Source organism: Pelmatolapia mariae, linkage group LG3_W, assembly GCF_036321145.2.
Source record: "Pelmatolapia mariae isolate MD_Pm_ZW linkage group LG3_W, Pm_UMD_F_2, whole genome shotgun sequence".
In the NCBI taxonomy this organism is placed as follows: Eukaryota; Metazoa; Chordata; class Actinopteri; order Cichliformes; family Cichlidae; genus Pelmatolapia; species Pelmatolapia mariae.
The window spans coordinates 92,466,597-92,482,717 of record NC_086229.1 but is presented as its reverse complement, the minus strand read 5'-3'; positions in this window follow the sequence as shown (position 1 = coordinate 92,482,717).

Sequence of the window (16,121 nt, the reverse complement as noted above, 5' to 3'; positions counted from 1 at the left end):
TGGTGTGGTGAAGATGGCCTCAGCCAGAAGCACTGGCCCTGGTGTAATGTGGATGGCGTCAGAGAGCACCACAGGCCCTGGTGTGGTGAGGAGGGCCTCAGCCAGCAACACAGGACCAGGCGACATGTAGATCGCCTCAGCCAGCATCACAGTCACTGGTGTGGTGAAGAAGACTTCAGCCACCAGCACAGGCCCTGCTGAAATGTAGTTGGCATCAGCCAGAAGCACAGACCCTGGTGTGGTGAACAGGGCTTCAGCCAGCACCACAGGCCCTGGTGTTATGTTGATGGCCTCACCCAGTAACACAGGCCCTGGCAAAATGAAGATTCTCTCAGACAGTACCACAGGCCCTGTTGTGACGAAGATGGCCACAATGGAAGCACTAGCCCGGGTGTACTGTGGATGGCCTCAGCAGGCAACACAGGCTCTGGCAAAATGTAGATGTCCTCAGCCAGCACCACAGGCCATGGTTTGGTGAAGAGGGCCTCATCCAGCACCACAGACCCCGGATGTTGTTAAGAGGGCTTCAGCCAGAAGGACAGACCCTGGTTTGGCGAAGATGGCCTCACAGGAAGCATGGGCCCTTGTATAATATGAATGGCCTCAGCCAGCAAAACAGGCCCTGGTGTAATGTGGATGGCGACAGCCAGCACCACAGGCCCTGGTGTAATGTGGATGGCATCAGCCAGCACCACAAGCCCTTGTGTGGCGAAGATGGCCACAAAGGAAGCACTGGCCCTGGTGTGGAGAAGATGGCCTCAGAGGAAGCACTGGCCCTTATATAATATGAATGGCTTCAGCCAGCAGCACAGGCCCTGGTGTAATGTGGATGGCCTCAGCCAGCAACACAGGCCATGGCAAAATGTAGATGGCCTCAGCCAGCACCACAGGCCCTGGTCTGGCGAAGATGGGCACAGCCAGAAGCACAGGCCCTGGTTTGGTGAAAATGGCCACAAAGGAAGCACTGGCTCTGGTGTAATGTGGATAGCCTCATCCAGCCCAACAGGGCCTGGTGTGGTGAAGAGGGCCTCAGCTAGAAACACAGGCCCAGCTCAAATGTAATTGGCCTCAGCCACCAGCACAGGCCCTGCTGAAATGTAGTTGGCCTCAGCAAGCAACACAGGCCCTCGTGTGGTGAAGATGTCCTCAGCCCGAAGCACTGGCGCTGGTCTAATGTGGATAGTGTCAGCCAGCAACACAGGCCCTGGCGAAATTTAAATGGCCTCAGCCAGCACAACAGGCCCTGATGTTCCGAAGATGGCCACAAAGGAAGCACTGGCCATGGTCTTTTGTGGATGGCATCAGCCAGCAAAACAGGCCCTGGTGTGGTGAAGATGGCATCAGCCAGAAACACAGGCCCTGGTAAAATGTATATGGCCTCAGCCAGCAAACCAGACACTGGCGAAATGTAGATGTCCTCAGCCAGCCCCACACGCCGTGGTGTGGCGAAGATGGCCACAAAGGAAACACTGGCCCTGGTGTGGTGAAGATGGCATCAGCCAGCACCACAGGCCATGTTGTGGTGAAGATGGACTCAAAGGAAGCACTGGCGCTGGTGTACTGTGGATGGCCTCAGACAGCACCACATGCACTGGTGTGGCGAAGATGGCCACAAAGGAAACACTGGCCCTGCTGTAATGTAGATGGCCTCAGACAGCACCACAGGCCCTAGTGTGGCAAAGATGGCATCGGCCAGCAACACAGGGTCCGGCGAAATGTAGATGGCCTCAGCCAGCACCACAGGCCCTGGTGTCGTGAAGAGGGCCTCAGCCAGAACAACAGGCCCAGGTAAAATGTAGATGGACTCAGCAAGCAACACAGGCCCTGGTGTGGTGAAGATGGCCTCAGCCAGCAACACAGGCCCGGGCTAAATGTAGATGGCCTCAGCCAGCAACACAGGCCCTGGTGTGTTGAAGATGGCCACAAAGGAAGTACTGGCACTGTTGTAATGTGGATGGCCTCAGCCAGCACCACAGGCCCTGGTGTGGTGAAAAGGGCCTCATCCAGCACCACAGGCCCTGGTGTGGTGAAGATGGCCACAAAGGAATCACTGGCCCTGGTGTAATGTGTATCGCCTTAGCCAGCAAAGCAGACCCTGGCGAAATGTATATGGCCTCAGCCAGCACCACAGTCCGTGGTGTGGCGAAGATGGCCACAAAGTAAGCACTGGCCCTGGTGTGCTGAAGATGGCATCAGCCAGCACCACAGGCCCAGGTGAAATGTAGATGACATCAGCCAGCACCACAGGCCCTGGTGTGGTGAAGAAGACTTCAGCCACCAGCACAGGCCCTGCTGAAATGTAGTTGGGCTCAGCAAGCATCACAGGCCCTGGTCTGGTTAAAATGGCCTCAGCCAGAAGCACTTGCCCTGGTCTAGTGTGGATGGCGTCAGACAGCACCAAAGGTCCTGGTGTGGTGAAAAGGGCCTCATCCAGCACTACATGCACTCGTGTGGTGAAGATGGCATCAGCCAGGACCTGATGTACTTTGAATGGCACCAACCACCAGCACAGGCCCTGGATAAATGTAATTGGCCTCAACCATCAACACAGGCCCTGGTGAAAAGTAGATGCCGTCAGCCAGCACCACAGGCCCTGGTGTGGAGAAGAGGGCTTCAGGCACCACCACAGGCCCTGCTGAAATGTCGTTGGCCTCAGCAAGCAACACAGGCCCTGGTGTTGTGAAGATGGCCTCACAGGAAGCACTGGCCCTTATATAACATGGATGGTTTCAGCCAGCAGCACAGGCCCTGGTGTAATGTGGATGGCGTCAGCCAGCACCACAGGCCCTGGTGTGGTGAAGAGGGCCTCACCCAGCACCACAGGCCCTGGTGTGATGAAGATGGCCACAAAGGAAGTACTGGCACTGTTGTAATCTGGATGGCCTCAGCCAGCACCACAGGCCCTGGTGTGGTGAAGATGGCCTCAGCCAGCACCACAGGCCCTGGTATGGTGAAGATGGCCTTAGCCAGCACCACAGGCCCTGGTGTGGTGAAGATGGCTACAACGGAAGCACAGGCCCTGGTGTGTTGAAGATGACCTGAGACAGCAACACAGGACCGGCCGAAATGTAGATGGCCTCTGCCAGCACCACAGGTCCTGGTGTGGCGAAGAGGGCCTCAGCCAGCACCATAGGCCCTGGTGTGGTGAAGATGGCCACAAAGGAAGCACTGGACGTGGTGTAATATGGATGGCCTCAGCCAGCAACACAGGCCCTGGCAAAATGAAGATTCCCTCAGCCAGTACCACAGGCCCTGGTGTGGCAAAGATATCCACAAAGGAAGCACTGGCCCTTGTATAAAATGGATGGGTTCAGCCAGCACCACAGGCCCTGGTGTAATGTCGATGGCGTCAGCCAGCATCACAGGCCTTTGTGTCTTGAAGATGGCCACAAAGGAATCACAGGCCCTGGTGTGGCGAAGATGGCATCAGCCAGAAACACAGGCCCATGTGTAATGTGAATGGCACCAGCCAGCAGCAAAGGTCCTGGTGAAATGTAGTTGGACGCAGCAACCAACACACTCCCTGGTGTGGTGAAGATGGCCTCAGCCAGAAGCACTGGCCCTGGTGTAATGTGGATGGCGTGAGAGAGCACCACAGGCCCTGTTGTGGCAAAGATGGCCACAAAGGAATCACGGGCCCTGGTGTGGTGAAGATGGCATCAGCCACCAACACAGGACCTGATGTACTGTGAATGGCACCAACCACCAGCACAGGCCCTGGAGAAATGTAATTGGCCTCAACCAGCAACACAGGCTCTCCTGAAATGTCGTTGGCCTCAGCAAGCAACACAGGCCCTGGTGTGGCGACGATGGCCTCACAGGAAGCACTGGCCCTTATATAACATGGATGGTTTCAGCCAGCACCACAGGCCCTGGTGTGGTGAAGAGGGCCTCACCCAGCACCACAGGCCCTCATGTGTTGAAGATCGCCACAAAGGAAGTACTGGCACTGTTGTAATGTGGATGGCATCAGCCAGCACCACAGGCCCTGGTGTGGTGAAAAGGGCCTCATCCAGAAACACAGGCCCTGGTGTGTTGAACATGGCCACATAGGAAGCACTGGCTCTGGTGTAATGTGGATAGCCTCAGTCAGCCGGCCCTGGTGTGGTGAAGAGGGCCTCAGCCAGAAACACATGCCCAGGTGAAATGTAGATGGCATCAGCCAGCAGCACAGTCCCAGGTGAAATGTAGATGGCGTCAGCCAGCACCACAGGCCCTGGTGTGATGAGGGTTTCAGCCACCAGCACAGTCCGTGCTGAAATATAGTTGGCCTCAGAGAGCAACACAGGCCCTGGTGTGGTTAAGATGGCCTCAGACAGCAACACAGGCCCGGGCGAAATGTAGATGGCCTCAACCAGCACCACAGGTCCTGGTGTGGCAACGAGGGCCTCAGCCAGCACCACAGGCCCTGGTGTAGTGAAGCTGGCCACAAAGGAAGCACTGGGCCTGGTATAATATAGACGGTTTCAGCCAGCAGCACAGGCCCTGGAGAAAATTAGATGCCGTCAGCCAGCACCACAGGCCCTGGTGTGGAGAAGAGGGCTTCAGCCACCAGCACAGGCTCTGCTTAAATGTCGTTGGCCTCAGCAAGCAACACAGGCCCTGGTGTGGTGAAGATGGCCTCACAGGAAGCACTGGCTCTGGTGTAATGTGGATGGCGTCAGAGAGCACCACAGGCCCTGGTGTGGTGAGGAGGGCCTCATCCAGCACTACAGGTACTCGTGTGGTGAAGATGGCATCAGCCAGAAACACAGGCCCTGGTGTAATGAGGATGGCCTCAGCCAGCAACACAGGACCAGGCGACATGTAGATCGCCTCAGCCAGCATCACAGTCACTGGTATGGTGAAGAGGACTTCAGCCACCAGCACAGGCCCTGCTGAAATGTAGTTGGCATCAGCCAGAAGCACAGACCCTAGTGTGGCGAAGATGGCCTCACAGGAAGCACTGGACCTGGTGTAATGTGTATGGCGTCAGCCAGCACCACAGGCCCTGGTGTGGTGAACAGGGCTTCAGCCAGCACCACAGGCCCTGGTGTTATGTGGATGGCCTCACCCAGTAACACAGGCCCTGGTCTGGCGAAGATGGGCACAGCCAGAAGCACAGGCCCTGGTGTGTTGAAAATGGCCACAAAGGAAGCACTGGCTCTGGTGTAATGTGGATAGCCTCATCCAGCCCAACAGGGCCTGGTGTGGTGAAGAGGGCCTCAGCTAGAAACACAGGCCCAGCTCAAATGTAATTGGCCTCAGCCAGCACCACAGGACCTGGTGTGGTGAAGATGACATCAGCCAGAAACACAGGCCCTGGTGTAATGTAGTTGGCCTCAGCCAGCACCACAGGCCCTGGTGTGGTGAAGAGGGCCTCATCCAGCACCACAGGCCCTGGTGTGGTGAAGATGGCCACAAAGGAAGCACTGGCTCTGGTGTAATGTGGATAGCCTCATCCAGCCCAACAGGGCCTGGTGTGGTAAAGAGGGCCTCAGCTAGAAACACAGGCCCAGCTCAAATGTAATTGGCCTCAGCCAGCACCACAGGACCTGGTGTGGTGAAGATGACATCAGCCAGAAACACAGGCCCTGGTGTAATGTAGTTGGCCTCAGCCAGCACCACAGGCCCTGGTGTGGCGAAGATGGCCACAAAGGAATCACAGGCCCTGGTGTGGTGAAGATGGCCACAAAGGAAGCACTGGCTCTGGTGTAATGTGGATAGCCTCATCCAGCCCAACAGGGCCTTGTGTGGTGAAGAGGGCCTCAGTCAGAAACACATGCCCATGTCAAATGTAATTGGCCTCAGCCAGCACCACAGGACCTGGTGTGGTGAAGATGACATCAGCCAGCAACACAGGCCCTGGTGTGGTGAACATGGCCACAAATGAAGTACTGGCACTGTTATAATGTGGATGGCCTCAGCCAGCACCACAGGCCCTGGTGTGGTGAAGAGGGGCTCAGCCAGAAACACAGGCCCGGGCGAAATGTAGATGGCCTCAGCCATCACCACAAGTCCTGGTGTGGCGAAGAGGGCCTCAGCAAGCAACACAGGCCCGGGCGAAATGTAGATGGCCTTAGCCATCACCACAAGTCCTGGTGTGGTGAAGAGGGCCTCAGCCAGCACCATAGGCCCTGGTGTGGCGAAGATGACCACAAAGGAAGCATTGGCCCTGGTGTACTGTGGATGGCCTCACCCAGCACCACAGGCCCTGATGTGGTGAAGTGGGCCTCAGCCAGCACCATAGGCCATGGTGTGGTGAAGATGGCATCAGCCAGCACCACAGGCCCTGGTGTGGCGAAGGTGGCCACAAAGGAATCACAGGCCCTGGTGCGGTGATGATGGCATCAGCCAGAAACACAGGCCCTGATGTAATGTGAATGGCACCAACCACCAGCACAGGCCCTGGTGAAATGTAGATGGCGCCAGCCAGCAACACAGGCCCTGGTGTGGAGAAGAGGGCTTCAGCCACCACCACAGGCTCTGCTGAAATGTCTTTGGCCTCAGCAAGCAACACAGGCCCTGGTGTGGTGAAGATGGTCTCTACCAGATGCACAGGCCCTGGTGTGGTGAAGATGGCCTCAGCCAGAACAACAGGCGCAGGTAAAATGTATATGGCCACAGCAAGCAACACAGGCCCTGGTGTGGTGAAGATGGCCTCAGCCAGCAACACAGGCCCGGGCTAAATGTAGATGGCCTGAGCCAGCACCACAGGCCCTGGTGTGGTGAAAAGGGCCTCATCCAGCACCACAGGCCCTGGTGTGGTGAAGATGGCCACAAAGGAAGCACACGCCCTGGTGTAATGTGTATCGCCTTAGCCAGCAAAGCAGACCCTGGCGAAATGTATATGGCCTCAGCCAGCACCACAGTCCGTGGTGTGGCGAAGATGGCCACAAAGTAAGCACTGGCCCTGGTGTGCTGAAGATGGCATCAGCCAGCACCACAGGCCCAGGTGAAATGTAGATGGCATCAGCCAGCACCACACGCCCTGGTGTGGTGAAGAAGACTTCAGCCACCAGCACAGGCCCTGCTGAAATGTAGTTGGCCTCAGTAAGCAACACAGGCCCTGGTGTGGTTAAAATGGCCTCAGCCAGAAGTACTTGCCCTGGTCTAATGTGGATGGTGTCAGACAGCACCACAGGTCCTGCTGTGGTGAAAAGGGCCTCATCCAGCACTACATGCACTCGTGTGGTGAAGATGGCATCAGCCAGGACCTGATGTACTGTGAATGGCACCAACCACCAGCACAGGCCCTGGATAAATGTAATTGGCCTCAACCATCAACACCGGCCCTGGTGAAAAGTAGATGCCGTCAGCCAGCACCACAGGCCCTGGTGTGGAGAAGAGGGCTTCAGGCACCACCACAGGCTCTGCTGAAATGTTGTTGGCCTCAGCAAGCAACACGGGCCCTGGTGTGGTGAAGATGGTCTCAGCCAGCAACACTGGCCCGGGCGAAATGTAGATGGCCTCAGCCAGCACCACAGGTTCTGGTGTGGCGAAGAGGGCCTCAGCCAGCACCACAGGCCCTGGTGTGGTGAAGATGGTCTCAGCCAGCAACACTGGCCCGGGCGAAATGTAGATGGCCTCAGCCAGCACCACAGGTTCTGGTGTGGCGAAGAGGGCCTCAGCCAGCACCACAGGCCCTGGTGTGGTGAAGATGGCCACAAAGGAAGCACTGGCCCTTGTATAATATGGATGGCTTCAGTCAGCAGCACAGGCCCTGGTGTAATGTCGATGGCGTCAGCCAGCACCACAGGCCCTGGTGTGGCAAAGATGGCCACAAAGGAATCACGGGCCCTGGTGTGGTGAAGATGGCAACAGCCAGAAACACAGGCCGTGATGTAATGTGAATGGCACCAGCCACCAGCACAGACCCTGGTGAAATGTAGATGGCCTCAGCTAGCACTACTGGCCTTGGTGTGGCGACGATTTCCACAAAGGAAGCATTGGCCCTGGTGTGGTGAAAATGGCATCAGCCAGACGCACAGGCCCTGGTGTAATGTGGATGGCCTCAGCCATCAACAGAGGCCCTGGCGAAATGTAGATGGCCTCCGCCAGCACAACAGGCTCTGGTGTGGCGCAGATGGCCACAAAGGAAGCACTGGCACTGGTGTAATGTGGATGGCCTCAGCCAGCACCACAGGCCCTGCTGTGGTGAAGAGGGCCTCATCCAGCACCACAGGCCCTGCTGTGGTGAAGATGGCCACAAAGGAAGCAGTGGCCCTGGTGTAATGTGGATAGCCTGAGCCAGCACCACAGGCCCTGGTTTGTTGAAGATGCCATCAGCCAGAAACACAGGCCCTGGTGAATGGCACCAGCGAGCAGCACAGGCCCTGATGAACGCAAGATAAGATAAGATAAGATAAGATGACCTTTATTAGTCCCACACGTGGGAAATTTGTTTTGTCACAGCAGGAAGCGGACAGTGCAAAAGTTATGAAGCAAAAATTAGAATACAATAAGAATAAATACCGTACACAACTGTACACAATAGAATAAAATAAAATATTATATACAGTAGAATAAAATATACAATAGGATAAAAATAGAATACAAATGCTATATACAACTGAGTAAAAATACAACGATGCCAGAAAGATTATTGCACTTTGTGTTATTGCACATGTGTGGATGTGTGTGTTTGACCAGTTAAAGTCTTTGTTGTAGAGTCTGACAGCAGTGGGGAGGAAAGACCGGTGAAATGTCTCCGTCCCACACCGTGGGTGCCGCAGCCTGCCACTGAAGGAGTTGCTCAGTGCTGTCAGTCTCCTGCATGGGGTGGGAGATGTTGTCCAACAGGGATGACAGCTTAGCCACCATTCTCCTGTCACTCACCACCTCCACTGGGTCCAGCGGGCATCCTAGAACAGAGCTGGCCCTTCTGATCAGCCTGTTCAGTCTCTTCCTGTCCCCGGCAGAGATGCTGCCACCCCAGCAGACCACGCCGTAAAAAATGGCTGAGGCCACCACAGAGTCATAGAAGGTTTTCAGGAGTGGGCCCTCCACACCAAACGACCTGAGTCTCCGCAGCAGGTACAGCCTGCTCTGCCCTTTCCTCTGGAGGGCGTCTGAGTTATGAGTCCAGTCCAGTTTATTGTTCAGATGAACACCAAGGTACCACAGGCCCTGGTGTGGTGAAGAGGGCTTCAGCCACCAGCACAGGCCCTGCTGAAATGTAGTGGGCCTCAGCAAGCAACACAGGCCCTGGTGTGGTGAAGATGGACTCACCCAGAAGCACTGGCCCTGGTGTAATGTGGATAGCCTAAGCCAGCACCATAGGCCCTGGTGTGGTGAAGAGGGCCTCATCCAGTACCACAGGCCCTGGTGTGGTGAAGATGTCAGCAGCTAGAAACACAGGCCCTGGTGTAATGTGTATGGCACCAGTCAGCAGCACAGGCCCTGGTGAAATGTAGTTGGCCTCAGCCAGCACCACAGGCCCTGGTGAAATGTAGATGGCGTCAGCCAGCACCACAGGCCCTGGTGTGGTGAAGAGGGCTTCAGCCACCAGCACAGGCCCTGCTGAAATGTAGTTGGCCTCAGCAAGCAACACAGGCCCTGGTGTGGTGAAGATGGCCTCACCCAGAAGCACTGGCCCTGGTGTAATGTGGATAGCCTAAGCCAGCACCACAGGCCCTGGTGTGGTGAAGAGGGCCTCATCCAGTACCACAGGCCCTGGTGTGGTGAAGATGGCATCAGCCAGAAACACAGGCCCTGGTGTAATGTGTATGGCACCAGTCAGCAGCACAAGCCCTGGTGAAATGTAGTTGGCCTCAGCCAGCAACACAGGCCCTGGTGTGGTGAAGAGGGCCTTAGCCAGCACCACAGGCCCTGGTGTGGTGAAAATGGCCACAAAGGAAGCACTGGCCCTGGTGTAATGTGGATGGCCTCAGCCAGCAATACAGGCCCTGGCGAAATGTAATTGGCCTCAGCCAGCAACACAGGCCCTGGTGTGGTGTACATGGCCTCAGTCAGAAGCACAGGCTCTGGTGCAGTTTGGATGACCTATGTTAGCAATACAGGCCCGGTGTGGTGTAGGTTGTCCTACCCGGTAGCACAAGACATTGCTGAAAACAGCCAAAAGGAATGTCGTTAATGGGCAGCTGCTTTGGGTCTTTCAACACCCTCCTTCTCTGGATCAAAAGCAGTTCAATGACATGAAAAGGAAATGCTTGCAGCACCTGGTATTCCAAGCAGTCTCCCATCCAAGTACTCACCAAGCCCAACGCTGCTTAGCTTCCCAGATCAGTTGAGGGCAGGCGTGCTCAGGTTGGTATGGCCATAAGCTGCTAGCCTAAGCACATAGTGTCAATTTATGGAATCAAGTGGTGAGGTGGCCAGTACTTGAAGTTGCGAACACAACGCTCCAATTTACCTACACCGTTAACGCTAACTGCATCCTTGCCTAATACCCTAACCCATATTTAGCTCAATTTAGCATTTAACCAGCAGCATAGGCCCTCTTGTGTTGTGGATGGCCTCAGCCAGCAGCACATGCCCTCTTTTTGTGCAGATGGTCTTGGCCTGCAGCACAGGACCTGGTGTGATGAACATGGCCTCAGCCAGAGGCACAGGCCCTGGTGTGGTGTAGTTGGTTTTAGCCAGCAGCACAGGGCCTAGTGTGGTGAAGATGGCCTCGGCCAGAAGCACAGGCCGCAGTGTGGTGTAGGTGGCCTCAGCTGGCAACACAGGCCCCAGTGTTGTGTAAACGGCCTCGGCCAAAAGCACTGGCCCTGGTGTGGTGTACATGTCCTCAGACGGCAACTCAGGCCCTGGTGTGGTGTAGTTGGCCTCAGCCAGCAGCACAGGCCCTGGTGTGGTGTAGTTGGCCTCAGTCAGAGCCACAGGCCCTGGTGTGGTGTAGTTGGCCTCAGCCAGCAGCACAGGCCCTGATGTGGTGTAGGTGGCGTCAGATGGCAACTCAGGCCCTGGTGTGGTGTAGATGGCCTCAGCCAGAGCGACAGGCCCTGGTGTGGTGTAGGTGGCGTCAGATGGCAACTCAGGCCCTGCTGTGGTGTAGATGGCCTCAGTCAGTAACACACGCCGTGGTGTTATTTAGCTCTCTGATTCTTTTAACACATTTTACTTTGTTGCTAGCTTAATTATTTCCCTGCCTTCTTTCTCAATTCATCCTGTTCTACTTTACTCTTTATGCCTAATCCATAGTAATTTCTACCGCCCCGCTCTGCGAAACCCAAACACATGGTTTTAGATGCAAATTTCAACTTTAAGCCTAATTAACTAACCCCAAAATTAACCCAGACAGTCTAGAGGCACTACAGCGGGCCAACGGAGCTCAGCTCAGAATCTAACCGGCAAAAGAACTCAGCCCCACTGTCAGGGAGAGTGTCAGCTGTAAGGAATTTTAACTTTTTATACATGTTCACAATCTAAAAACACTGTAGCAGGATTCCCAATCCCAGCTCGGAATCGAACCGGCGAAGGATCTTGGGACCACTCTTATACAGGCTGTCAATATTGGCAAATTTAACTACTCGATTTCAATTGAGACGCGACCTCTCGCGCTTTCACATACACACACACACACAGCCTAGAGGCGCTGCACGGGCTTGCCCCCTCTGCAGAATCTAGCCGGTGGAGAAACTTGGGCAGCCCCCTTTTGTGCAGGCTTTTCAACTATGACAAGGATCCCACACCTCGATTTAGCCATTCAGGGGTGCTCAACTTCCCTGGACGCCACCATAGTTCCTGTCCCACAGGTTTCGCCTCGCGTCCAATGCAAGTGGAGCAACCACGCCTAAGGATAATTACTCTTGCACTTTCAGTCGTTATCCGCAACCACCAATTCGGTTACTCGGCTTATTTACTTATTACACCCCAAATCTAGTTGCTCTAACACACTGGGACGGATCACACACCTCCTCTTTGTCTACTGCAGCAAATTGACACTGAGAATTCAATCAACTTGGCGAACAGACAATTTAGATAAGTTCCAGTATGCACACTTTGATTTAACAGGCAGTGCTTACCTTTATTTTAAAATGACCCAAGTCTCTGTTTGCTTTGCTGGTTGAGCCCCCAATCTGTCTTCCTTAGCCTCCTATCGGAATCCCAGACGAGCCCCCAATTGTTAAATATCAACACTTCACCGAGTTCTTTTGATTCCTCATAGGCATCTGATGGAAGACAAAGTAGTAGACCATTTCACACTTTATTCTCTTACACAATACTTCTAGAAGGGAGATGCATCCTGCATGACACATTGCCACGGATCTCAAAATGGTGGTGTGCCTCTAACAGTTTTATTACAGAATCTCTCTCATTCTAGTCTAAACAACAGTGTCTCAGTAACTTTCCACTAGAAGATGGTCCCCTGTTATCTACTTTTACCCAGGCAAGCGTGAGAGAGAGGCTACAGCATTCCACTGCCCAAGGACAGTCTAATGCCTTCATTTTTCAGGGCTGTGTCCACTTAATACTACAGTATACTATATAAGTTTATGACACTTATTAATAAAAAGCATAGCATTATTGAGGCGCTTCAAATAATTTAATCCAAACAAGGCCCTGGTGTGGTGAAGATGGCCTCAGCCAGCAGCACAGGCCGTGGTGTGCTGTAGATGGCCTCAGCCAGCCGCACAGCCCCAGGTGAGGCTCAGTTTTCTTTTTGCTAGCAGCACAGACCCTGGTGTTGTGAAGGTCTTGGGACCTATTTTGTTTGCACTATACCCTTGTGGATACATCCTGAAAAGCTTTGAAGACCATCGTTATGCAGATTATATTCAGCTGATGTAACCACACTAAGATGTGCTTTTGTCATACACATGCGCAATGCAACAAGAGAGACAGAGGAACAGATGAATAAGATATACATTATATAAAGTAAGAACAGTAGTATACAGTAATATACAGTAGGATAGTGCAAAATATAAGTATCTCTATCTCTTCTCCAAGACTGCATTCAACTGGAAGGCAGCCAATTATCTGTCTTTGAATATACAAAAAACTGAAGATCTGATCTGTTCCCCTGATGACTTTGTTCCATTGGTTTGTTATGAATGGAGAAACTAGGAAGTGGTGGAGTCAAGTGGAGCACCGAAAGACAGCAAGGCCTGAAACTTAGTTAAAGAGTTTATTTAAAAGGAAATATCAAATATATAACACAAGCAGATTTTAACTAGGGCGTGGGACAGAGCTTGCCAGGGGATTGTTTAGTGGGACTGTAACATATAGTTTTATATAGTTAAATGGTAATTATGAGACAATGAATTTCAAGTCATTTTACAGGGAAATGTGCATAAAAGGGGCTTTTTATGCAATTTTTGCAATGTTATATGTTTTCCACATATAGCCACATATAGCATTGCAAAAACCTTGACCTAGGACAAACTGATGGCATACGATGTAAGTACAACTCTTCCAGTTTCATATGTAAAAAAAACGCTTTTCCCTCCGGAGTCGCCTGACGGTTTGCCAGAATCTCTTCGAGGCAGTCAGGTCTTTTTCCATCGTCTCTTCGAAATCCTCCCACACCCGAGTTTTTGCTTCAGCCACCGCCGCTTTCCACTTGGCCTGTCGGTACGTATCAGCTGTCTCCGGAGTCCCACAGGCTAACCTTGCCCGGTAGGACTCCTTCTTTAGCTTGGTGGCTCCCCTCACCTCTGGTGACCAATGCTCCCTCTAAGCTGTGCACGTGCGCAATTGCGCACTGCTGTCACGGTCTCTGCGCACAGAAAATCTGCATTGCGCACAGAAAAAAAATCTAACCTGAATTGAAATTAAAATTCAAACTTTAACAATTCTGTTTTGCAGTGTTAGTCAGTAAGTGACTGGCTGCTCCCGTATGGGATTAGAACGATGCCACCTTATCCCATCGTCCAGCCAATAATGCGATTCACATTCGTATATACACAGCTAATCAACGTGGTTGACAGGCTATGACAGCGTCCTTATGTGCCGACACCGGTGTTTTAGCTAGCAAAGCGGCGTGGCTGATGTGGAGTGAAGCCACGTTAATGACAACGTGTACAACCATTGGAGATGTGAGTAGGACAGACGGAACAATTGACGGAAAAAGTGTGGACTTTATACCAGTTTTTAAATTGTGTTGATGGGCCACGTAAAACCAGAGTTATGATAAAAATATATGCAATGTTTGGTTTTCTTCCTGAATACTATCGTTGTTTATATTTACTGCAGGAAGAAACAGTTAAAAACGGCGTTTTATAAGGAAAATGCTGGAAAGCGCTCTCCGCCAAAAAAACCCCACCTTTTCCTGTTGGTGGAAAAATGTACCATGTCGACCAATCAAACAATGATATGGCAACATGACATTTAGTTGTTTAGGAAGGGGGAAGTGTAGGAGTGACGGCGGTATTTGAGATTTGAGAGATTTGCGACATTTAGCTCAAATCTTGTGTAGTTAACGTGTAGTGTAGTCAGTAGTTTTGGTGTGTGTGTCAGAACAATGAGGCGACTGCTGAATGTTACAGGTGTTACAGGAGTGATACATCTCCTGTTGTCAGGCCTGCAGGTATCAGGCCTTTGTTCTCCTTTATCTCATAGTGGACAGAAATTAATTTTTGGAGTGGCACAAATAATTTGTGTGGCATGAAATTTGATGCAGAACAGCTGATTGTTCTGTAAATAGTTTGAAATGTTTATTTAAAAAAACGCCTTGGCTGCATTTTTAGGTAAACAGCTGCAAAAAACATTGTTGTTTGCATAACTCAGTTACTTTTTTGAAGAAGTAACTATATAATTAATTGCCCAACATTGGTCATTATATACTGTATTTTGCAGACAGAGAGTTACAGGATTATCTCCCAGACCACAGACTCATAATACAAGTCAGAGCTTTATAAAAAAAAAAAAAAAGAAAAAAAAGAAAAGAAAGAAAGTTGTGTTTTCAAAATTGGAGTTCAAGTTATTTTTACTTCCAATAGTGTTAACATACTACACAGGTCATGAACAAGATTTTTTTAAATTTTCATTGTAAGTGGGCTAAAGCAGCTATTTAAAAGTAGTCTAACAGAAATGTAAATGGTGTAATTTGATTATTTTAATAAACCATGTAACTTGGGTGGATTCGATGCTGGTGTGACCACAGTGCACACGTCTGCTGTTGCTCACAGTGGTCCAAGGTGCTGCTCAGGGAGTTTGTGTGTTCGCTCAGACACGTGAAAAATTAGAGGAAACATTGCTGGTGACCACCATTTGGTTTAGGGATTTCCACCACAACAGGCATCAACGACTTTGCAGCCGCAGCTCAGTGCAGTGGCTTCCCAATATAGATGCTGAACATGGTCCATTCGGACTCAATATCCCCAGTCTTCCTTGGAATGTTGCTGAAGCTCTGCCAGCGGTGTAAGTTAAAGTTCTCGTGGACCGGGGCCTCTGCTAGGCATTCCCAGCACACCCTCACTGTACGTTTAGGCGCCCCAGGTCTGTCCAGCGTACCCCCCCCCCCTACCTGATCCACTTCACCACCATGTGATCAGTTCACATCTCAGCCCCTCTCTTTACCTGTGTGTCCAAAACATATGGCCTTACATCTGGTGATACAATTACAAAATCGATCATTGACCTGTGGCCTAGAGTGTCCTGGTGCCAAGTGCACTTATGGACACTCTTATGTTTGAACATGGGGTTCGTTATGGCCAAACTGTGGTTTGCACAGAAATCCAATAACAAAACATCGCCCGGGTTCAGATCAGGGGGCTGTTCCTCCCAGTCACGCCCCTCCAGGTCTCGCTGCCATTGCAGTGAGACCTGGCGGGGCATTGAAGTCTCATTGAAGTGAGCATTGAAGTCTCCCAGTAGGACAACAGAGTCCCCAGGAGGAGCACCCTCCAGTAGACTCCAAGAGCCCAGGGACTCCAAGAAGGCCACTCGGCGCATAAGCGCAGACAACGGTTAGGACCCGTTCCCTGATCCGAAGGCGAAGGGAACAAACCCTTTCGTTCACTGGGAAAACCCCAACATACCGGCAGCAAGCCGAGGGGATACCAAGATACCCACCCCAGCCCGCTGCCTCTCAACAGGGGAGTCTAGCCCCTCTCCAAGAGGCTGGTTCCAGAGCCCAAGCCATGCATTGAGGTGAGCCCAACTATATCTAGCCAGGACCTCTCAACCTCAAGTACCAACTCAGGCGCCTTCCTTACCAGAGAGATGACATTCCA